Here is a 21,594-nt window from a genome sequence, read left to right on the forward strand (position 1 = left end):
ACTACAGCTAAGTTAACGCCTAGTCTAGAATACTGAATGAAAACCCTTATTGATATATCTTTATGTCCAGTTCATGCGTTCTGGATGACTACCCCTATATAACACCCCTCTCTTGGAATCCCCCTGACCCCACTGAGCCAAGAAGTAGTTCTGTTTTGCAAGTTTAAAAGGTTTATTTGATAATTTAAAATATATATATATCACACTTTATAATAAATTAATAATTGAATAGCACACTTAATCTGATATGATAAAGATCAACAACGGAGAATCTGGCACTAGCACACTTCTTATAATCACTAAGGAGTTGAGATGAAATGGATAAGGTAGCACACTGGTAAATAGGTACAGAAGTATAATGTGGTAGAGGATGCTTTATGTAAGCTCAGGTGGATGCAATATTCAATGAATGCAGTACAGAAAATACTCAATATGATTTCAGCCAAACAATGTGATCACTTTTCTCTGGCAATCCCCTCCCCCCCTTGATGCAAGGCAAGGAAGTGGAAGGAAAACACACAGTTCTCAGAAATGCAATCAATGTAAATCAGTTCACCCCAGCAAACTTAGACTACATAAATTTGAAAACACAGGCCCAAATTGCTTTGATATGTGCTGGCAATGAATTGAAAAGTATGCTAAAATACTTTTAATTCCCTTTCAGAGGTTCAGGGTGATCGGTATCTAGTTAATATTAGTCCAGGCTCACACTAGCAATGAGGCAGGGATAGTTAGCAGGTTAAACGAATTTCTGGCAAATGGAAGGCAAGCAGCAGCAGTTTTTACATGTGAAGAAATTTGTAAATCGCGGTAAAATTCGCGGATGCGCCGAGCGCTATTACAGAGGAACCACAAGGACTATCTCTATCGTTTTGGGGTCCTAGGAAAGCCTAGGATCTCAGCTTCAAAGTGGAAGTTACTGCAAGTCTCTAGCACAAACGGTTGCGGAGATATGAGCGATTGAATAAAGGTCGTTTTTCAGATTTGAAATTTTAAACGCACACTTTTTCAGCTTTAAAAATGATGGCAGGCTAACACAATTGCTAAGCTGCAGTTCTACTTAGGTTAAAATGGATTGAATTATATTATTTTAACTAAGAGATGGGTTCTACACAGTTTTACTATGTACTCACACTATATTCTTGAGTGAAATGGGCCTCGCCATGGATCTGGTCAGGTTTTAAACTCGCCTCTGGTCTCTGCACTTCACAGTGATCTGGGTCAGCTCTCTCTGGTTCTCTGGTCTGGGTCTCTAGTTCTGGATAGATTGAAGTCTCTAGTTTGGCTCTCTGGTGGTTTGATGGAGGTAAAGTATGGATTTCTGGATGTTGTATGGTCCGGCAGAGTGCGTTGCAGCAAATGGAATTGAAGGTCCCTATCTGTCCTGCCTGTCTGCTTTTATGTGTTTAGAATGTGGGTGTGTTCTAGCATCACTGACCCTACCTCTCTCTCAGCTTCTAATTGGTCAAACTTCCATTTATCATTTGATTGGGGAATGAACTGTGAGTCAGAGGGATGTCATTTTATGGCTTGCAGATAGGACACTCCTCTGTCAGATTGCACACATTCTATATTTGATAATAAAAGACATATTTCACAGTTACGCAGTTGCTTGAAATTACATATACATGGTGTGGCTGAATTTAGCCATGTCTCTGTCCAAATCTGCTGTTTCTAAGAGCTTGCATTCAGAAATGGCACATAATTGACTTTTTAACTGATTTTTCAATTTCTGACATTGACCCAACTTTACATACATGTGCGCAGGGAGTAAGGACATTAACTGATGAAGTTTCAGACTTTTAACATGCACACATTTAGAGTAATATCCACTTTTCCGCTAACACCCCCCTGAACATACCACCGGTTCTAAAAACCTCTTAAACTGTGGGCAGAAAAATCACAAGAATTATGGTATCATTTATAAAATTTTCACATGTCCGCTCTATGAGTTATTCATCTTTTTAGAGTTATGTTCTGGCTCCAAAGGGGTGTGGTTTACCCTCAGCACAAGGTTGAATTTCTGGTTTTTCCAGTTCTGCCAAGCCAGCTTGCTCTCACAGGCAGTGCTCCTCCCCTTTCCTCAGGAGGAAGCCACTTTTTACGACCATTTACGACTCCTGCCAATAAAACCTTTGCCTGAGCCAGGACAGGGCTTTGTTCACTTTCCTGCAGAGCACAGGTAATTCAATTATCAGATAGATGGCATATCCTTAGTGTGAGCAGCAAAAGGGCAGCTAGGCCTGGGAACACAGCTGTGACTCAAGTTTCACTCCTGATGGGGGTAGTTGCCAGGCAGAATTCAGTTCCTTAAGCCAGGTTTCAGATAAAATGTCACTTTTTGTTCCCCAGTTCCTGCATTCAAATAAAACTAAACATTTTCACATATGCAGCTAGAAGGCTGATTCTAAGTTTAAAACTATGACATTTAAACAATTGCAACCTATGTGACACTCAAAAGTAGGTCACTCAGTCAATTTAAACATTTAGATTTTTTTTTAGTGTCTTTCAGTCCAATGCAACTTAAACTGCTGACTCCATAGCTCAGCCAGTTTTGTTATAAGCATTGTTCTGGGCTCTTCATTTCCCAGATTTTGTAGGCACACAAAACTCCATTCTACCAAATGTCTGCTGGTGTTCAGTGAATATTTTGCACATATTGCAATGTTTGAAATAGGCACTTTGGCTTGCCTTCAGAGAAACACAGGGTGGTTTTAAACTGCCGGCTTTTGGATAGTGGTGAGTACTGGTACTGCACCCATTGTTGGGATTTAAGAAAATGAATTCCCAACAATTCTAGGTTGCATTTGGCAATCAGCATTGCCATTCCCAATGGTTTCAGACTACTGTGCGGGTAGTCCAATGGTGGTTTTAAAGCGCTTTGAAGCTAACCGGCGCTACTGTTTTTCCTTTGGCAACCCATTTCCCTGTGCATTTTCTGGGAAGCTCTGGCCATCATGATGTTTTCATGTCAGTACTGCACAGTTTTGAGGTAGGGCTCGGATGCATGGGTAAATACATCCCACAATACAAACATATACCTATACCTTTTCTTTGAAGCGCATAGCACAAAAGATATATGTAGAGTCAATAATGAATATTAGTACCCGGCGAGAGCGCAATCAGAATGAAACAACCATTCTGATTGGACCTCGCCGAGGGATTCCCGGGCGGGATTCCACGGCCATTGTATCCTGCGGGGGCGTGGCAGCCCCTCAGCCAATGAGGAGGCTGGAAGCAGTGCCGTCCCGCTTCGAGCCAACCCACTGCTGAGAGGCTGCCTTTGCCTCCTGCCGGGGACTCAGGTATGTTTTTTTCCCCCCTTTCCTCCTTCCTCCCTGCCCTCCCAACCCCACTTACCTTCTTCTCCTTTTTTAGGGGGGAGCGTACGCGCTGGGAACACTTCTGTTTCCAGCGCGTCCGCTCCTGATGGCCGCCATGGAAAGGGAAGACAGACTCCGTTTTCCCTTTCCTGGCAGCCATTTTCTTGGTCGTTTTTTTGTTTTTGTTTTTGTCCAGAAACGTTTTGGGACAGAAAAAAATGCTTTTAGTGCCCTGGTCACGCAAATCTTGCGGGCCGCGGTACTAGAAGCAATATGACCCTCGCGGCGGGGGCATACCGACTCAGGTAATGCCACCGGGCCCTTCGTTATGGACCGCGCTTTGCTCGGGCCTATAACTATGGGCCCCGGGGCATTACCTGAGTCAGTAATGCCCCCGCCTCTTGGGTCATATTGCTTAATTAAGCACAAAAACATGACTGGCTTTGGAGAAATGAGGGTACTAAAGGCAAGTAATGGACAACTTAAAAGACAGATTGATCTTATGTTTAAACTCAGGATCCTGTCACTAAAGCCCTTACTGGCTAACTAAACCTCTCTAATGACCACTATGGGGTCTAAAGACCCCGTCATGGGACAGCGCTCTATGTAGGACGCAGCTAGAGAATTTGCAACTGTGCCGCCACACTGCTGTGCTCTGAAAATGTTCAACAGCTGGCTGTATGTTTCGATGGTTAGTTTGTTTGTGCTCCGCCTTCCTCAGGACCAAGAAAGATAAAAAAGGCGACCTCTGAGGATCAAACGTAAAATAAGATGACTGCCTGGTGTGATAGACTCACAGCACCACCATGATCATTTACTAAAACATGCCCCACACGCCCAAGAACAGGCGCCTCGAGATACCTCCACCAGAACGAGAAGTAAAATAGGACATCAGTGCCTGCATTGGCTAATTGGCTTTCAATAGAATTCTGCAAATGGAATCTGAGAAGGCGCTCCCCAATAACGCACTCACCCTCTGTACTCTAAGGGGTGCTTATTCTTGAAGGAGAGGGTTCTGGACCTCTCAAGGGTTGAAAACGTGCGCCAAAGTGGCACACCCTATTTCAGGGCCATGATTTAAATTCTGCAGGGTAAACAAGAATGGGGAACATACTTATTCAGGAGAACTGGTCTCCAAGTGAAAAAGAGGAGAAAGTAGCCACCTGAGTAACGGACATACCTATATCGAAGGGCATATGCTGAAGGCAATTCATTTTTCTTGAAATTGTGCCTCAGTTTCCTGCAGACAACTTGCACTCTAAAATGACTTCTCTGGCATGCTGCAGAAACAAGACAAATGGGCTGTAAAAATGACCAACCCAATTGGTTTCTCTACCTGTATTATTGTACCAGAAGATGAACACTCACCGGCCTCAATGTTACAGGCGCTTCTTGTGCTAGATATAGGTTAACTTGGTAACCTTGCGCTGCTCTCGTGCATTGTGCAAGCCATCTCTTCAACTCTATCAGAGCTCTGCGCTCCACTATACTTCTACATACCCAATAAGCTTTCCTGGCGGTGCCCTTTTCTTTGTTCCCAATGATAATCAGCCACACAACTCTATGGTTCTATTGTTGAAATCATTCTGCAGACATTCACTGACCAAGCGCAGGTGACACTTTCACCCGGGCGAGCTTTACACATAACATTCAAACTATATCATAGCCTAAATAGATATCTCACTCATACCAATCTAGCCACTAGTATTCTCACTCTTATAGATGTAGAAAATACTTTTGGTAAGTTCAGGTGCAAATGTAGTGGGCAGTTTTACAAAATATGGTCATACGTGTTATGGCTTCAATTTAGAGAACATATTTTCAATTTCTGTTTTAGGTTCTATAATGGAGAAATGTTGCCACTCTAACCCCCTCCCCCCACGCCAACCATCATGAAATACCACCTCAGAATCTGAGACGAGAAAAGACTTTTGTTATACTAAGTATTCTGTTTTATATAATAAAGCAAGAATGTAAAGGTGGTACTCTAAATTTCAGTGCTGGGGAAATCGCCCACAAAATTCCACATAAATACTAGCAGCTGGTTTACACAAAGGAACTGCTACATGCCTTCTATTATTTCACTAATGTTTGCATTCACAATGTATAACAACATCCATTTGATATGATATGATATGGCATTCATAACCCGCCTATACACAAGTTTTTGAAGGCGTGACGAGGCAAGGGAGAGGGAACAGAGGCAAGACAAGGCCAGGTGACATTGAGATTGTGCAAATGCAGGGGAAGGGAGAAGGGGAAAGTGCAAGGGGAAGGGGGACGGGGCAGTGCAGTACATGAGAATGAAAGTAAAATAAATAGAATATATAAGCAATAAGTGAAGTGCTGCCAGCTGGTGGGAAGTGCAAGGGTAAGTGCAGACATCAGGTGTCAAGTGCAGGTAGGGGGTTGTGAGGATACAGAAAACAGTCCCTACATGTGGGGGATTCCAGGGAGGCAGTGCAGGGGTGCAACTGGCGGTGGAGAAGACCTGGGCACGAGATCAGAGGGTAGCCAAGTGACTAGTGCAGTTTCAGCCAGGAGTTCAGCAGGGGAGAGGAGGAGAGAAAGCAGAAGCAAAGAGGAAGGTTTTGAGGTGCTTCCTGAACCGCAGACGATTCTCACATTTCTGGGAGACAGGGAGGCTGTTCCAGAGGGAGGTCCCAGCCGCAGAAAGAGATCTACCACCAACCCGTTGCTTGGAGAAGTGACTGACCCTGAGGGAGTTGGAGGTGGATGAGCAAAGAGATCGAGAGGGGAGATATTTATGAAGAGAGAGTTGAAAGTATTGAGGCCCCAGGCCCCAGAAGGCCTTGTGGATAATGCAGAGGTTTTTGAACTTAATCCTTGCGGCCACTGGGAGCCAGTGCATAGATTTCAGTGCTGGAGAGATATGATTCCTGGGCGTGAGGCCAAGTATAACAAAAATCGGAAAAGCTACTCTAGACAAAAGTATAGCATCTTCTGCAATATAAACATTCAAATGATTACTTGACATTGGAGTCCAAGAAAAATAAAACCATTTTTAGAGCAGTTTTCACATTAATACAATTCTCTTAGTGTTTTCTGAAATGATCAAGTGTTTGCATCAGAGAAAGATATTTGGTTCACAAATGACTTTCTTATTCTAGGACTGGTTTCACTCTAAAATTCTGAATATTATCGTTTTCTAGGTTGGACATAGATATGTTAATGTTATGTTAATTTAGCTACTTTGTCTACAGGCTTGGGTTTAGAATTGAAGCATTAATTTTGGAGATTATAATATCTTGATGTACTAAAGGATCACAAAAGCAGAGAGCATAACATTGAATTAGAAATGGCATAAGCAAATCTACTGTGCTTAGCATTTATAGTCCACTTAAGGCAGACTCCTTTCTTTTCTGCACAATGTTATTTGAAAAAAATATGTTGGCTATTTAAATCAACATGATTTTCTTGGGAATGTAGTGGAGAAAATAATCTTCTTCTTACACTTGTGGGGGTGGGGAATCAAAACCTATCAATCCGGATTTTGCTTTTATGTCAAATATACTTTTCACAGGACAAGAAGTATTTCAAACCCTGCAAATTTGTGAATCATATTGTACACCATGATCACAAACCCAGATATAAAATACCCCTGTGAAAACTAGGGGAATTCATTGATAATTGGCTATGTCAAAGACTAATGTGCCCCACACAATTATATTCTCTAATGAATTCTACTTTAAATATACTTCCACAAAATTAGATTTACAGGCGCAGTCCCCATTTAGTGGCATAGATTTTTTACTGCTTCCCACAAAATATGTTCAATTGCTATCTCAGGTTTTAACTAATTCTTGGGAGATTTATTTAAATGCACCGTGGTTAATATACTCACCCTCTGCTATGCCATGCCTTTTAAAGGCCCAGAACAGGTAGGGACATCAACAGCTCCACCCCACTCCAGCAGGTGAGCTCTTCTGTTCTGTTTGTACCTTGCTCCCAAATCACACTCAGGCAGACTGGTTGTGTCTTGCTAAAAGCGTATGCATTGGTTCCCTCTAGAAAAGGCCTTCCCAAGGAGGATTTCCATTAGATATATGTAGGCATAACCCCAATCAGCTCTTCTCCTGTCAGAGGAGCCCTCGTCCTCTGCCACTTTCCCAATGACTTCCTATACGTTTAACTTTCAATACTCCACAATCTCTACCCATGCATCATTATTTGATGCAGTAATCTCTGATTGGACGGGCCTGTGATAGGTTCTCTTCACATGCTTATACACACCAGTATCCTCCCCTTTGCTTTGATTGACCAGATTTATTTAGCCATGTCAGAAGGGGATGTATTTCACTCCTTCCCTCAGGAATTATGATCAAAGTGGAATGAAATAAGCCTTTCCCATATCATTTCCTGTATGGTCCTGCACTATTATTGGGACATGTATAGTCAGAAATGTCACACACATCCTTCAGGTCTTTGTGACTGCAAGCATAGTGAAAGTGTTAAGATATGTGATTTTGCCCCCACCATATGCCTATAAATATATCTTATTTTTTGGCATATGTTGGGGGCAGCGTTGTTCAATGAAAATCCAGTATTGGTTTTTGAATCGTGCAATGGGTGAAAAATGTAGAACCAATAACATGCTTTCATTATTTTGTGCCTTTAAATGTACAAATAAAATTGGATTTCAAAGCTGTATTACATGTTTTGTTTGAGTTTGTATTCGCAGAAATTATGTACTGACAAAGCCTTATTGCTCTGCTCATTTTACAGAACAGAGTTTTATTTGGACATCTGTTATTCTGAAGTGACCATTTAATGAATAACCACTTTTAGGAACATAGACCTGGCTTCCCTTGTAAAATCTGCCATTCCATGACATTTCTGTATTTGGTATGTACTAAGCTTATCTTCCTTGTATTTTCACACTTTTGTTTAAATACACCAAACTGTTTCTTATCATCTCTGTTAATGAATGAATCACTGGTTTATGGGGAGGTTTGTTTTACAGAAAGCTGGCTTCTGCACATCTTAGCTCTTCAGAGCTGGACCTTGGACAAACTCATCTCAGGTTTAACCAGGGTTCAGTTGTTTCACAGTTACTTGCAAAAGGGGAACTAAATTGATTTGTGTGATGCTCACTGGTAATGACAATTAAATAAATGTAGGCCTTTGTAACAAGTTGAACTCAACCTGTATAACTTATAAAGCATATCGATGTGTCGTGTTCCTGCACAATAATAACTATAATTTCTATAAGTCTGCATGTCTTACATATACATAGTGGCACATATAAACTGCTTGTGCATCAGGCATTTTGCTGGGAAAAGAAACACTTCTTCCTGTTATATTCAATTAAGTTACATCATTCAAAATGCACCTATTTCGATGAAATGCATTACAATTTATTCAAATAACTATTAACATCCCAGTGCTATAGAAACAGGCCATATAAGTACTTTATGAATGTCTTCAGGTATCTATCAGCCAGGATAAAACCCTAACTCAACTCTTTAGTGTGGAGAGAGGCACTAGACTGGGTTGACCCCTGCCACCTGCTCCTTTCTCTGTATGCATTCATCCTTTATCATCAATCCAAAACAAATGCTACAATATATCTCTTTCACTTGCCACAAGTCAAATATCTCTCTTAAGGTTTTTGTTATCGCTGCTACAAAGACATTTAAACCAATCATTCTGGGCAGGCCTTGGATCTTAAAGAAATACATTTCTGGGCAAGCCACAAGCTATAAACTAAATACTTCAGAAACTCAAGTCTTTACCATCAAACTGCAGAATGTTCAGTAAATTATCTTGTTTTTAATACATGATTTTATTTATGTATTAAAATGTTGGCAAATCCAGTTTTCACCTGGAAAATAAACTTAGAACTGCCACCAATGACATTTTAAACAATTGGAATACTCTCTAATGTCTTTAATTGTGAGAATTAATCTAAACATTTGAATTCTACCATGATTCTTATAGATGTGTTGAGCAGCTCTTTACTCAATACAGCTCTCTTCTTTAAAAACCTGCATTAGCTTCTAAGATTGTTCATCTGGAAACAGAATGAGCCAAGGTGTGCAATCTGGTGGGTCTGACTTCCAATTGAAACAGACAGGTGGCCACTACCAAAATGTCACCTCGTCACTGGGCAGCAACTGGGGCCAAGATTGAAATGCCAATGAACTAATGAAGTCCAGTGAAAATAAAACGAATGACTGAATAGCCACTGGTACATATTTGGACAGACATCAGTCGACATTCAGGTGTAAGGAGAATTTCTCTTCTTGCTCTTCTCTGGATTTATTCTAATCATTTCCGGATTAAAACTGCAAAATTCGGCAGAGGATGTGAGGCAAAGCATATAAGTATGCCAACGACATTTATCATTTCAAACATATACTCTATTTTGAGGAACTGCATCAAATATACAATCTTCTAGCCCCAAAATTCTTTAAATACTGCCAAATCAGGTCAAACAACTCACATCTAATTAATACAAATGTACTTATTTCTTACTGCTGATTTAATACACTTTTCCTGCTCACCATAGAATAGACAATACAACATTAATGATCCACATCACAAATGTTTTTGATGAAATTGCCATAAGGACAGCTATCCTCTCGGGAGGATAGCTCAGGGGCAACGCGCTAGCCTTGGAAGCAAGACGATGCAAAACAACACAGGTTAGATCCCCATGTCTGTGCTTAGAAATAACTGGGTATAAAGTGTGTTAAAAATAACCTATCAACCAGTCAATCAAGTGAACAGAGGATTTAGGGAGCCGATTGACATGGAGTCAATTACACAATTAGTGAAGCTCATGCATTCATCATTGAATCGCGTATGATTAAGTTTTAACTTCTGGGACAATTGGCTCTAGGGTCTATGTTGTTCCACCCCCACTAGTTTTCTCAATTCACCTGCCTCCTATCTTTTCACTATCATGCTTCCCCATTTCTTACTCATTTTGTCCCTTCTTTGTTGGGGGCTTTATATACTGTTGAGATGTCAGAAACGTGATAAGTGTTGGCTGTTTCTGCAATGGGGGCCTCTAAGTAGAGCGCTCCTTTAGGTGCACAATCAAATAAAACAATGCTGAAAAACAAATGGGGTGCCATCTTCAACACACTTGTAGACACTAGATGGATGCTGGAAACAGAGTTCCCAAAGTGCATGGTGGCTGTTGTCCACTAGTGAAAAAGAACAATCCCTATCACTGTCTACACTCTCACAGCTCTAACCAATGGACTTTACCCCCCAAATCAGGGCAGAAGAAGATGGTATACACATTTTCATTGTGGTTTGCCCGCTTTACAGATTGAAGAACTTCACGCAAAGGTGGCTCAGGTATGCCGCTCATCATTCCCTGGTCAAATCGCCAGCATGTAAAACACACTTTTGTAAAACCTTCTTTTGCCTTTTGTAATTTTAAACACATTGCAAAAATGTGTCCAATTTGACTTTAATGTATACAGCTGTGTAGGTTATGTTAAACACACTACTGACTAGCAGCCCAGGTTGTGCCAAACACAGCTTGCTTGACATTTTGCACACGGACAGAATTTCACTTTATTTCCACCTTGGCGGGGTTTCAGAGGCACCCCTCCAGGAGAGACATTTTCTTTTTTTCCTTTATTGATTCATTTTAGGGCTTACACTTAGAATGTCTCTTACATCATTGGTCACATTTGACCTCACGTCTCCACTGACAGTTACAGTGAAAACTCCACTTACCTTTGCACTCCCGTCTCCAATTATCTTGCCACTCTCAGTGCTATTTACTTTGTTACTCATGCATCCATTTACGTATAACCTCAAAAGTCCCTTGACAGCCACAGGTGCACACCCGCTGCACTCATAGAAACCCTACTCACTGGCACAGACATTGCCACACCAACACTAGTGGTCAGGCCACAGTATCACTTTGAGCAGCAACACTACTCTCTTGATAAATTCGTATTAGGGCGCCCCAGTCAACTGTATGCGATGGCACATGGCTAATCCACTGGCTATATGAACTGGTATAGCTTGCAGATTTGCCAAACGTCATTGCGACTGCACATGGAGCAGTGGACAGAGTTCTCAATGCAGCACTCCCTTTCTTCCCTTGCTCGTCTCCTCACTCCCCTGCTCCCCAGGTCGAGCGTGACACATGTGGCCTGGGAATTTGGAAAGCCTGCCCGAAGCCGCACTCGCCATACCTTGCAGGTGTTGGCCCAGCACTCCCAGCTGCCTCAATCTTCAGCGGGCTGCACCTGGCAGACATGGCCCAGTCTATCTTCCTCAATGCCCCCGGACATCCACTCTATTTTTTGCCGGCCGACCCAAACAGACCTGGTCCAGCTGCCTAGGAAGTCTGTATGTGCTTTTTAACCCGTGCCCCTGCATATTTTAGCACTATACAACAAACAGAAGTGAGGGGGCAAAACAAAGTCATATCTACAACTCCTGATCAAAACCCTGAAAATGTTCAATTAGATCTTTATAATTTTTTTTCAAGATCCAATTGAACATTTGCAGGCTTTTGACCAGCAGGTGGAGGTATTACATGTTTTCTTTGTTAGTTAAACAACGATGGATGCACTAATAGCCCTGTAGACCATGTCCTTGGCATGTACTGCTCTGACCTTTCACTCCGTTTTTTTTCAGGGCTCATAATTCCCAATAGGGCCCTTTGGGTTAGGTCTATACAGCTTAATTTCAACCCTTGGAACAATGAGAGAGCATTCCCTTTGGACACTCTGCAAGTTATAAAAACCGGTATGGCATGCAGATTATTTTTAATGATACATTCCAAGGCAAATAGTTTGAAGAGTGACGTGTATTAGAGTGACGTGTGTTGTAATAGCTTTATAGACCTTGCCCTTGGCGGTACAGAGAGCTATGGGCCTGTAAACCTTGTTAAATGCCTCCACCACGCTTGGGTCTTTACCTTGTTCTTCACAGCCCATAACTCCTGGTCCGGCCCTCAGGCTAGGTTAAGAACGCTTAACTATAACCATTGGACTGCTGAGGGGACATTTCCATGAAATGGTCTGCAGGCTGTAAGAACTGGTTTACCCTGCAGATTGTTCTGAATGCTACAGCAGCGTGGAAAGTACCTGCAGCCTTTTCCCTGGGATCACCCAGCACAATTTTGTACTGATAACCTCTAGAAACGTTTATATACACCATACATTATGAATAGCTTTGCGGGTTATGAAAGGTGTGTAGACATCACCCTCAGGCTGTACCAGGGGTTATGGGTCCTCAAGTCTGCACTGTTCCCCTATTTATAATTCTCCACCTTGTGAAATAACTTGGGATGGGTCAAAATCCAATGATAATGACCCTTAAAAGGTTTAATTAGACAAGTTACCTACTGTTTTTAACCATGCTGGTATTTATTGCTGTAAATAGTGACACATTTAGTCTAGGAAGTCACCAACATTGGGGTAGAGGGATTGGAAGCGATGAGGTCAGGTTATAGGATAGAGTCATCACAGGTAAGTATTAATGTTCATATTATACACTTAACCAGTTCTATAATAGAGAAGTGCAAGTGTGATGGGAATAACTGTAGCAGTCGATAATGAGACAAGATATGTGCATGATCAAAAAGAGTTACTCATGCCTGGCATGTAGAAACTGGGGATCTACACCAGTGATCGAAGTGAGCGGGAACGGTTCGAGCGGTGTTCCAATACTATTTTCTTCTGCTGTTTACCATTCCTCTACTTTTTACGACCATATTCGCCATTCTATACAGAGGATTTGCCCATTCAAGCCCCTGTGCAAGTGTAAATTTGTAATGGGGGCTTTAGTTAATAGTCACTAAGACCATTGAAATTCCCTGGTCACAAGCTGCACTGTGCTTCCGCCTACCCTGTCCCCTGCTGAGACCACAGTTCCACTACTTTTTTCGTTACACTTCTACCACTGATCTACATAAGACATGCGTTTTATCTAGAATACCAGGTTTCTTAAAACCTCAACGGGGGAAAGCTTGTTTTCATTTTCCCAATACCGTTTATCGTTAGCTAAAACGACAACTAATGCTCTTGTTAATAAGCTGTGGGCCTCATTACACGGTAGGTGGTAGCCATGGCGCTATTAGCGCCATGGCTACCCCCTTACCGCATTCCCGGTCTGTGTTTCCAGAATAGGGACTTACCGGGTCATTCCGACCTTGGAGGACCCGGTAAATCCCCATTCCGGGAACCATTCCCCTTTCCCATTTGAGCCCCCATAGGGTTCAATGGGAATGGGGAAGGAGCTAATAACGGTACCGCAATTTGCGGTACCGTTATTAGCTCTGAAGTCCCTTAGCGGGTCCCTCGCCTAACGCCTGGTAAAACCTGGCGTTAGGGGAGGGATCCGCTAAGGGACCTCGTAGTAGGGCGGTAAGGGATTGCCGGCACCGGTGCCCTTACCAGTGCCGGTAATCCCTTACCGCCTACCGTGTAATGAGGCCCAGTGTGTAGGATTACATTTCTCATTACCTTTAGCCACAGATGGAGGCTAATGGGAGAGTCTGAGAAATGTGGTGCACATTTCTCCCGGCAAGTGTACATTAAAAATATTTATTGAAAAATAACCAGTGTAACACTCATCTACCTTTTAATGTCATCCCAGTGCCCGCCCCATGGTGATAAGCTGTCTCAAATGTCAAGTTCTGACTTGGGGCTCTAGCTGAGTCAGCTGCCCAGTTGAGACCCAGGAGAGGTGGACAGCACCCCTCTGGCATCACACCCTGGTCTCTGTCCACCTCCTCCCTCCCCTAAGCAGGAGGAAATGTACAGAGACGTAGAGGGGCATCAGATTGGGTGCATTCACTGTCTACCTCGTTGTGCTGAGTGAGTAAGTCCATGAAGATTCTGAGTGAGCATGAGGTCTGAAGACGGGCTTGGTTCCTGATCCCCACCCTGGAGACAGGATACGGGTACTTTGTTAGATAAGGACACCCTATTTCCTATTTAAAACAAACAAATACTAGACTGACTACCAAATTAACATATTTGCATTTAAAATGACTATTTTCTTAATCAGCAATAATCCTTTACAATAGAGGCGAGGGTGTGCCTGATTCTGGCCTGCATCACCAAGCCCCTCTAAACCTGCCTTCTTCCGATTTGCCCCTTTTCACCCTCTCAATGTGGCTAATTTCTTTTCAGTCAGGGTGCCCCAGGAACCAAACCACTAAGCCGGCCCCCACAGCACGTAGAGTAGGCAGGTTTGTTGAAATATTACATATATGCAAAATACTAACATCCGCTTGCTGCCCAAAAGACACTTAGTAGTTTGTTCTTATTGGGGTGCTAACCAGCTGGTTTCTGTCTGGGAGCCACTGTCACAGGGTAATCATGGATATTGCACCAACATCATCAGCGTGGTCCCCTGTTTTAAACAATGAGAGTCGTGGCTCCCCTAGATACTCTACCATTGCTTGCTATTTTAGGGTATCCACCTGTGAATACACCTTGAATCAAATGTTTCTATGCCCAATGGCTTGTAACTTATTTGCCTGGGCATGTGAGACACCAAAATCCTGAGGTCTCCACCACCTGGGCTTTAAACAATCTGCAAGTTGGGACCTCCACTGTCCCCTTCCTTTAGTGCATGTCTCCTTTTTGCTCAGACATCCCCTGCAGCCTCTGATGGAGGTTGCTAGGTGGTGGGACAGATGTGATTAAGGCAGGATGTGTCTCTCATTGCAGGAGGCGTGGCAGGGGAGGGGTGAATTCGGTGCTGTGCCCAATATGGTCAATTGCAAATCTCATGCCCTGCACAGTCACGACATTGAAATGACTCCTGGCAGGTAACTGCGTTTCACAGGGTGTTTTGCAATGAAAGCACAGTGAGAGGCGAGATCGGTAAGATTAAATTTGAAAATGACTACATTTTAAACATTGGGCATAATATATTGAAATACATTTGGGTGGAAAACAGAATGCAATTTCGGTTAACGCGCAATTAATTATAGTTATTTAACTAATTGTCAGATAATCATAATTCAAGTTCAAATAGAATGAATGGGAATAACAAGGCTAACAATACCTTTGAGATATGGGTCCATGTGCACTGGGATTTACAGTTTAATACCTTTTGGTTGACTTGGTTCATCTTTCAGTTGTCGGTTACCGGACCAGCATATGTTTCTGCACATCTCTGTACATCCTTTTCATCCCCGAGGCCCTACTTCTCATCACAGGCGGGGGTGGGGAGGTAAAATAACAAGAACAGCTCATGGAACATTCAGCACTAAAAGTACTCAGGTTAAAAATGAAAAAGAAGCTGTACAGGGACCCGTGGTTTGTAAAGTTCAGGAAACCGTTTGGAAAATGTACATTTCTGCCAACATTACACTGCACAGAAAAATGCTTTCTAACCGCATTGTTAAGGAAATGTTACCGTCTTGTAAAAAGTGAGCATTGCTGAAATGGGACATTTGAACTTCTCAGGAGATTGGACCTCTTACATCTGTTTAGATTACAGGAATTTTCTGAACATATAGGGCCTTGATCGTTTAACCCCATACTCACACCTTTCTGAGGCACTTCCTAAGCATCCCAGGTCCATAGCTGTGCTTCCTGCCTGATCATTCTGAAGTGCTGAATCCAAAGATACCCTTACAGCCCTATCTGTATCCCTCATTGTTCATGCATGTCCACACTGACAGTTCACAGTGTGTTGTTAGGGAAGGTTGCAAAACCTAACCTCCCGGATGGAATTTGCAAAAATTATCTTAGTAAAAAAAGAACTAGTGGCACTGTCGCCCTGGATAGGGCTTGGCAGCGAAAGCTGGCAGGGTGCAACAGTGAGGGTAAGAGCAGGCCTAGCAAAGACGCAATTGTCCTTTTGCTGGCAATCTTCATTGGGCAAAACAAATGCATTAGGACATTTAGGGCCTCATTACGACCCAGGCGGTAAGTTACCGCCTGGGCCGTGACTTTACCACCATGGCGTAAACTATGTTTACGCCATGGTGGTTGGCGGACTTACCGCCCCATTCCGACCTAGGCGGGGCGGTAAGTCCCCAATCCCCATTTACCCTTCCCCATTCCCATTTTTGCCCCATAGGGCATAATGGGAGTGGGGAAGGCGTTAATTACGCCACCGTAAATTACGGTGGCGTAATTAACTCCATGGTCCCTTAGCGCCATGGATTTTAACACCTGCTAAAAGCAGGTGTTAAAAGCACCATGGCGCTAGGGGACCTCGTAATTGGCGGTAAGGGGTCGGCGCAGCTAACGCTGGCGTTAACCCCTTACCGCCAGGGTCGTAATGAGGCCCTTACTCTCATAATAGGAGACAATTCCAAAGATGTTTAACCATCAAAGATACAGATGTTTTTCCTTCTGTGTAGAACTTGTCCCAATTGACATGTCAAATGCTTTCCCTGAAATAAAATTTCAAACATCACACCTTTCATCTGCTTCCATTGTATTCCTTCCAGCAGGGACATTTCTACAATTGACATAACTGGAGGTGGGTGGGTTTGTTTGCAATTCCATGGCCAATAGTTTTACTAGGTAACCTTCCAGCCTCACAACCTAACGGAGAGCACATCACACAACACCACCATAACATTGAAATACATTGCTAACACCCGATTGACGTCAACCTCAAAGCATATGACATGCATGCATGAACCTGACTGGCTCACCACAAAAACTCCTACTTAATTCCAAACATACCCACAATAGGGTATGCCCAGCCTTTGTATCATCCGACACTTGGCTCCCAAAAATACCTAGAAACTAGCCTGCAGAAAGACCTTGATCCCTGCTGTGTATGCATCAACTGTGCAACAACAACTACCTTGCTCTCCTCCCTCTACTCTGATTGACCACCACCAACCTCACTCGAATACACCCCATCTCTTGCAGGTCTCTAAGTGCTAAGAGGCCATGAAATTGGCAGAAGTTGTGCAATATGTAACTTTAATAACATAACATTGTAGAAATATTACTTGATATGTCACTCTTTTCACTAAGTAGCAACCGCTCATCTAATATTCTCTAGTATACACTCCCACCCCCTAATTCTAGGACAGAAAAAAATCTGTAAAATAATAACTACAATTTATTTACATAAAAAATGAAAAGCGCCCCCCTGACTTTATGCAGGGGATGTCACCAAATTCATATAAATGACCATTGAAAACTCAAACACACAATAGGAGCTAGCCTGCCTGTGACAATCTCTCTATGAGCCGGTACACACAAATTCAATCACACAATGTCTAGTTAATACATGTCTAACATTTGTAATCCTTAATGTTACAATGCCGTCTCTAATCAGTACTTCATTCCATTACAACCTTGCAGTTTTTCGGTCAATACATTCAAAGCTTTCTCTTCAATTCAAATATTGCATTTCACTTGTTATGGTATGACACCATATGAAGCATGTTACTTTCTTCAATATCACAAACAAGTGTAGGTATCAGAGAAGAGTTGCATAAGTCACAATACAAGAATTCAATACAAATCAATTTCCCCTTTGTAAATATAGTACCATCTGTTGCTAATATGTGTATGCACTGTAAATGTAGGCTTATAATGAATTATTATGTAGACTTATAATGAATGTAATCATAATTCTGCAGGTTTGTTTTTAGGGAAGCAATGCCTTCAATTTAGAATGCACAGGCTCTTGGTTCACTCTTTTAGTGCAGGAAAATGATTTTATGATTTCCTAATACAAGGATGAGAACTCCACCCACTTCCTTTCACAAATTGGGCCCCTCTGGCACAGAATTCTTTTTCTATACTATGTAAAGTTAAGAGTGAAAGGGGATGGGGGCGTGGCTTGGAGCGCCATCGATGTGGTCACTCCTCTGAGGCCGCCCGTGGGATGCCTGCCGCCGCCGTCAAATCCCGACGGTTCTAAGCGGGTTTCCGCGTCGCCAATGCCATCTAAGGCGACCGGAACCGACATGGCACAACCTGGCCAAACATAGCCTTCGACCGAGGAGGCGTTCTACCAGAATTCAGCGGCCAAACTTCTCCCCCGTCTCCAACCGTAGAAACCAAGATGGCCGCCAAGCCGGAACCCAGCAGCACACTCCGCACCTGGTGGTAGCGGGGCCCTAGAACGCCAGGGAGCTGGAGAGGGGGAGCGGACTCCAGCACAGAACCATCCGATTCATAACAAGGCGGCCCAGAACACACCAGTGTGCACCCTCGGCGACTAGGGCCTGAGTTGCCGGCGGACACTCCGAGGGACCGGGAGAGCAGGCTTCCACCCCTCCCCCCGCTACGCGGAACGTGTCGGGACCCCCGCTCAGCGACAGCCGACATTATCACAGAACCGCACACGAGAGGCTCATAGAGGGACCTGGAACCTCCACCAGCGAGGGACCACAGATGGAGACCGGAGGAGGGGCGGGGAAGCAGCGGAAGACTTGCTTTCATCCAGAGAGGTCTTGAACCTGTGGGCCTCATCTTAGCGACATACCCCCCCCTCATACAACAATCGGCCATCCTGCACCGTTCCCGACGGAGACCTTCCCCCACACCAATGCTTCCTGGTGCGCCCCTGCCCACTCGCCCAGATCTGGCCCAGAGTGGAGGTCGAGTGCGATATACACCGCAAGTGCAGTCTCCCACCGCCCTAGGCCCCGCTGCTACTCTCTCAATCAAGACCGCCTGATACGAGCAGTATGTCGAGGCAAACGAAGGTGAGCAAGGGCACAGATATCTCCGCCATGTTTACTGCACCGGAGAAACCCAAGAAACAGGATCCTCCTAAACTGACCCCACAGAAGCCACAAGAAGACAGGGGCGCCCTCGCTACCAAAGGAGACCTGATAGCCTTCATGGCGGATATTAAATCGGAGTTTCGCGCCTGCCTTTCGGAACTCACCGCTAAAGTTGATCAGACGGACCAAAGGGTCACAGAAATCGAACAGAGGCTCGGAGAGATCGATGACCATTCTCAGGATCACACTACCACACTGGGGGAAGTGCAAAAATCCATCGATTCCCTGCACCACAAATACGAGATCCTGGAGTTCAAACATGAAGACCTTGAAAATAGGGCACGGCACGTCACAATAACCTCCGCATTCGGGGCGTCCCATCCTCTATCCCCAACAACAAGTTAGCGGATTACGTGGGAAGCTTCTTTGAGGCCCTACTCCCGGACCTGGACAAATCCCAGCTGTGGGACAGATTCGGACCCCCCCAGATGTTATTACCAGGGTCCACTTCTTCACGACCAAAGAGGCAATATCAGCGAGCAGTCGCCAAGGAGATGAGATCACTTTTCAGAGCACCCCACTTCAAATATACCAGGACCTCTCTCCACTTACTCTCCAGAAAAAAAGAGCACTTCGGCCTCTGACAGAGATGAACGAGGACGCTTCCACGGTCCCAGGTTCCATCAGCAATTGAGCCTGGACGCAGATGCCCCTACCTAAAGTAGGACCCGCCACCTAGGTTTCGAGCTAAGGAACCTTGAAGGTGGTGGCGGCGGGCCATACCCATGGTTCATACCCACTCCAAGGATACTTTCCAACCTTTGTTCCTTGGAAACCCACAGTACACGATACATGATGGGACAGTTGGCCCTGTTGGCCGAGGGTACGACCGTACTTACAATGTCGGTCTACCCCCCAGTTAAAGTTGCGGGCCCCCGTTGGGGTTCCGCGTTAAAACCTCAAGTGCGGGATGATATCAAGAGATTCCCTAACAGACATGGCAGTTGAATCACCGCCCCACGACCCCCCCCTAACCCAAGGAAAGGAGAGTGAGACTTCAGCGGACCTCCAGATGCTTCGGGTCCTCTCCCTGAATGTTAATGGCCTGAACTCCCCTAACAAGCGAAGGGCAATTCTACTGAAACTCCGGGACGAAGACGCAGCGATAGCCATGCTCCAAGAGACTCACCTGCTGCCGGCAGATGTGACCCGGCTTCGTTCCCGGTTATTCCCGCTCCAATTCTTCACCTCTGGCACAAACAAAAAAGGAGGTACGGCGATCCTCTTCAGGAAAGACTTGAACCCACAGATCCTGGAAACGAAAATATGCCCATATGGCCGATTTACAGCGGTCAAATGCCTCCTAATGGGAGACCTACATACTCTCATCTCACTGTACGCCCCTAACACTGGACAATCACACTTCTATGACTCGTTGGGCACATCTCTCGCTAGCTTTGTGGAGGGCCAAACAATTGTCGGGGGAGACTTCAATGGGGTTCCCGACCCCACCAAAGACCGGTCACACCCCCCGACTCCAGGCGACTTCGCCCAAGCACTTAGCCTCCTCCGACTCTTCAGGACCCTGGAGATAATAGACTCATGGCGGGTGTTCAACCCCGACGAAAAAGATTTCTTTTTTTACTCTTTCGTCCATCGCACCTTTTCAAGGATCGACCTGTTCCTGATCTCCCCGCAAACGTTCCCCTCAGTCAAAGAAGTCTCCATCGGCACAAGAGAGATATCCGACCAGGCCCCAGTGCTCCTGGAACTCCGGGTTCAGAACCCTAACCTCAATAACCCACGTAAATGGATGTTGTACGACCCGATCCTTAACGACATGGCCACCAGAGACAAGATCGCAACAGGAATAAGAAATTTCTTTAACGAAAACCCAGCCTCAGACACCTCATTAGCGAGCAACTGGGACGCCATGAAGGCAGTAATCAGGGGCTCCCTGATAGCCCAAGGTGCGGCCTACAACCGAGACAGGCGTCAGACCCGGACGGCTCTAGAGAACGAACTAAGAGAGGCCGAGGCACTCCATAAGGAGAAAGGCTGGTCCCCCAAAACGCAACGGATCATTCGTACGGCACGGAAAAAACTGGAAGCCCACTATGCGGAACAAACCGCCCAACTAATGGCGAAGGCCAAACAGTCATACTACGCGAAGGGTAACAAGGCGAACAAGTTCCTGGTGGCCAAGCTAGCCAAGCAGAGGCGCGTCTACGCAATCACGGGCCTGCGTGATTCCAACGGGGTCACACTATACTCAGAGCCCGAAAAGCAACGCCTCGCAATAGATTATCTGACCCAAATCATGAAGGCAACCCCACGAAACTTACCACAACAGAAGGAATACCTGCAGCAGGTTTCATCCTACACCGGACAGCAGGTGACAACATCCGGAGAACCCTGAACCTGGTGGACCTTGCCTCCCGGAACTCCCAAAAACTAGTCTTAGTGGCTCTCGACGCAGCTAAGGCATTTGATAGGGTGGATTGGACATTCATGAGACACACCCAAGGGGCCTTCGGCTTTGGGCCAGCTTTCCAAACAATGGTCCTAGCCAACTATAATAGCCCTAAAACTAGCCTGAGT

The sequence above is a fragment of the Ambystoma mexicanum genome, chromosome 7p (assembly GCF_040938575.1).
Source record: "Ambystoma mexicanum isolate Mex_15411 chromosome 7p, UKY_AmexF1_1, whole genome shotgun sequence".
NCBI lineage: Eukaryota > Metazoa > Chordata > Amphibia > Caudata > Ambystomatidae > Ambystoma > Ambystoma mexicanum.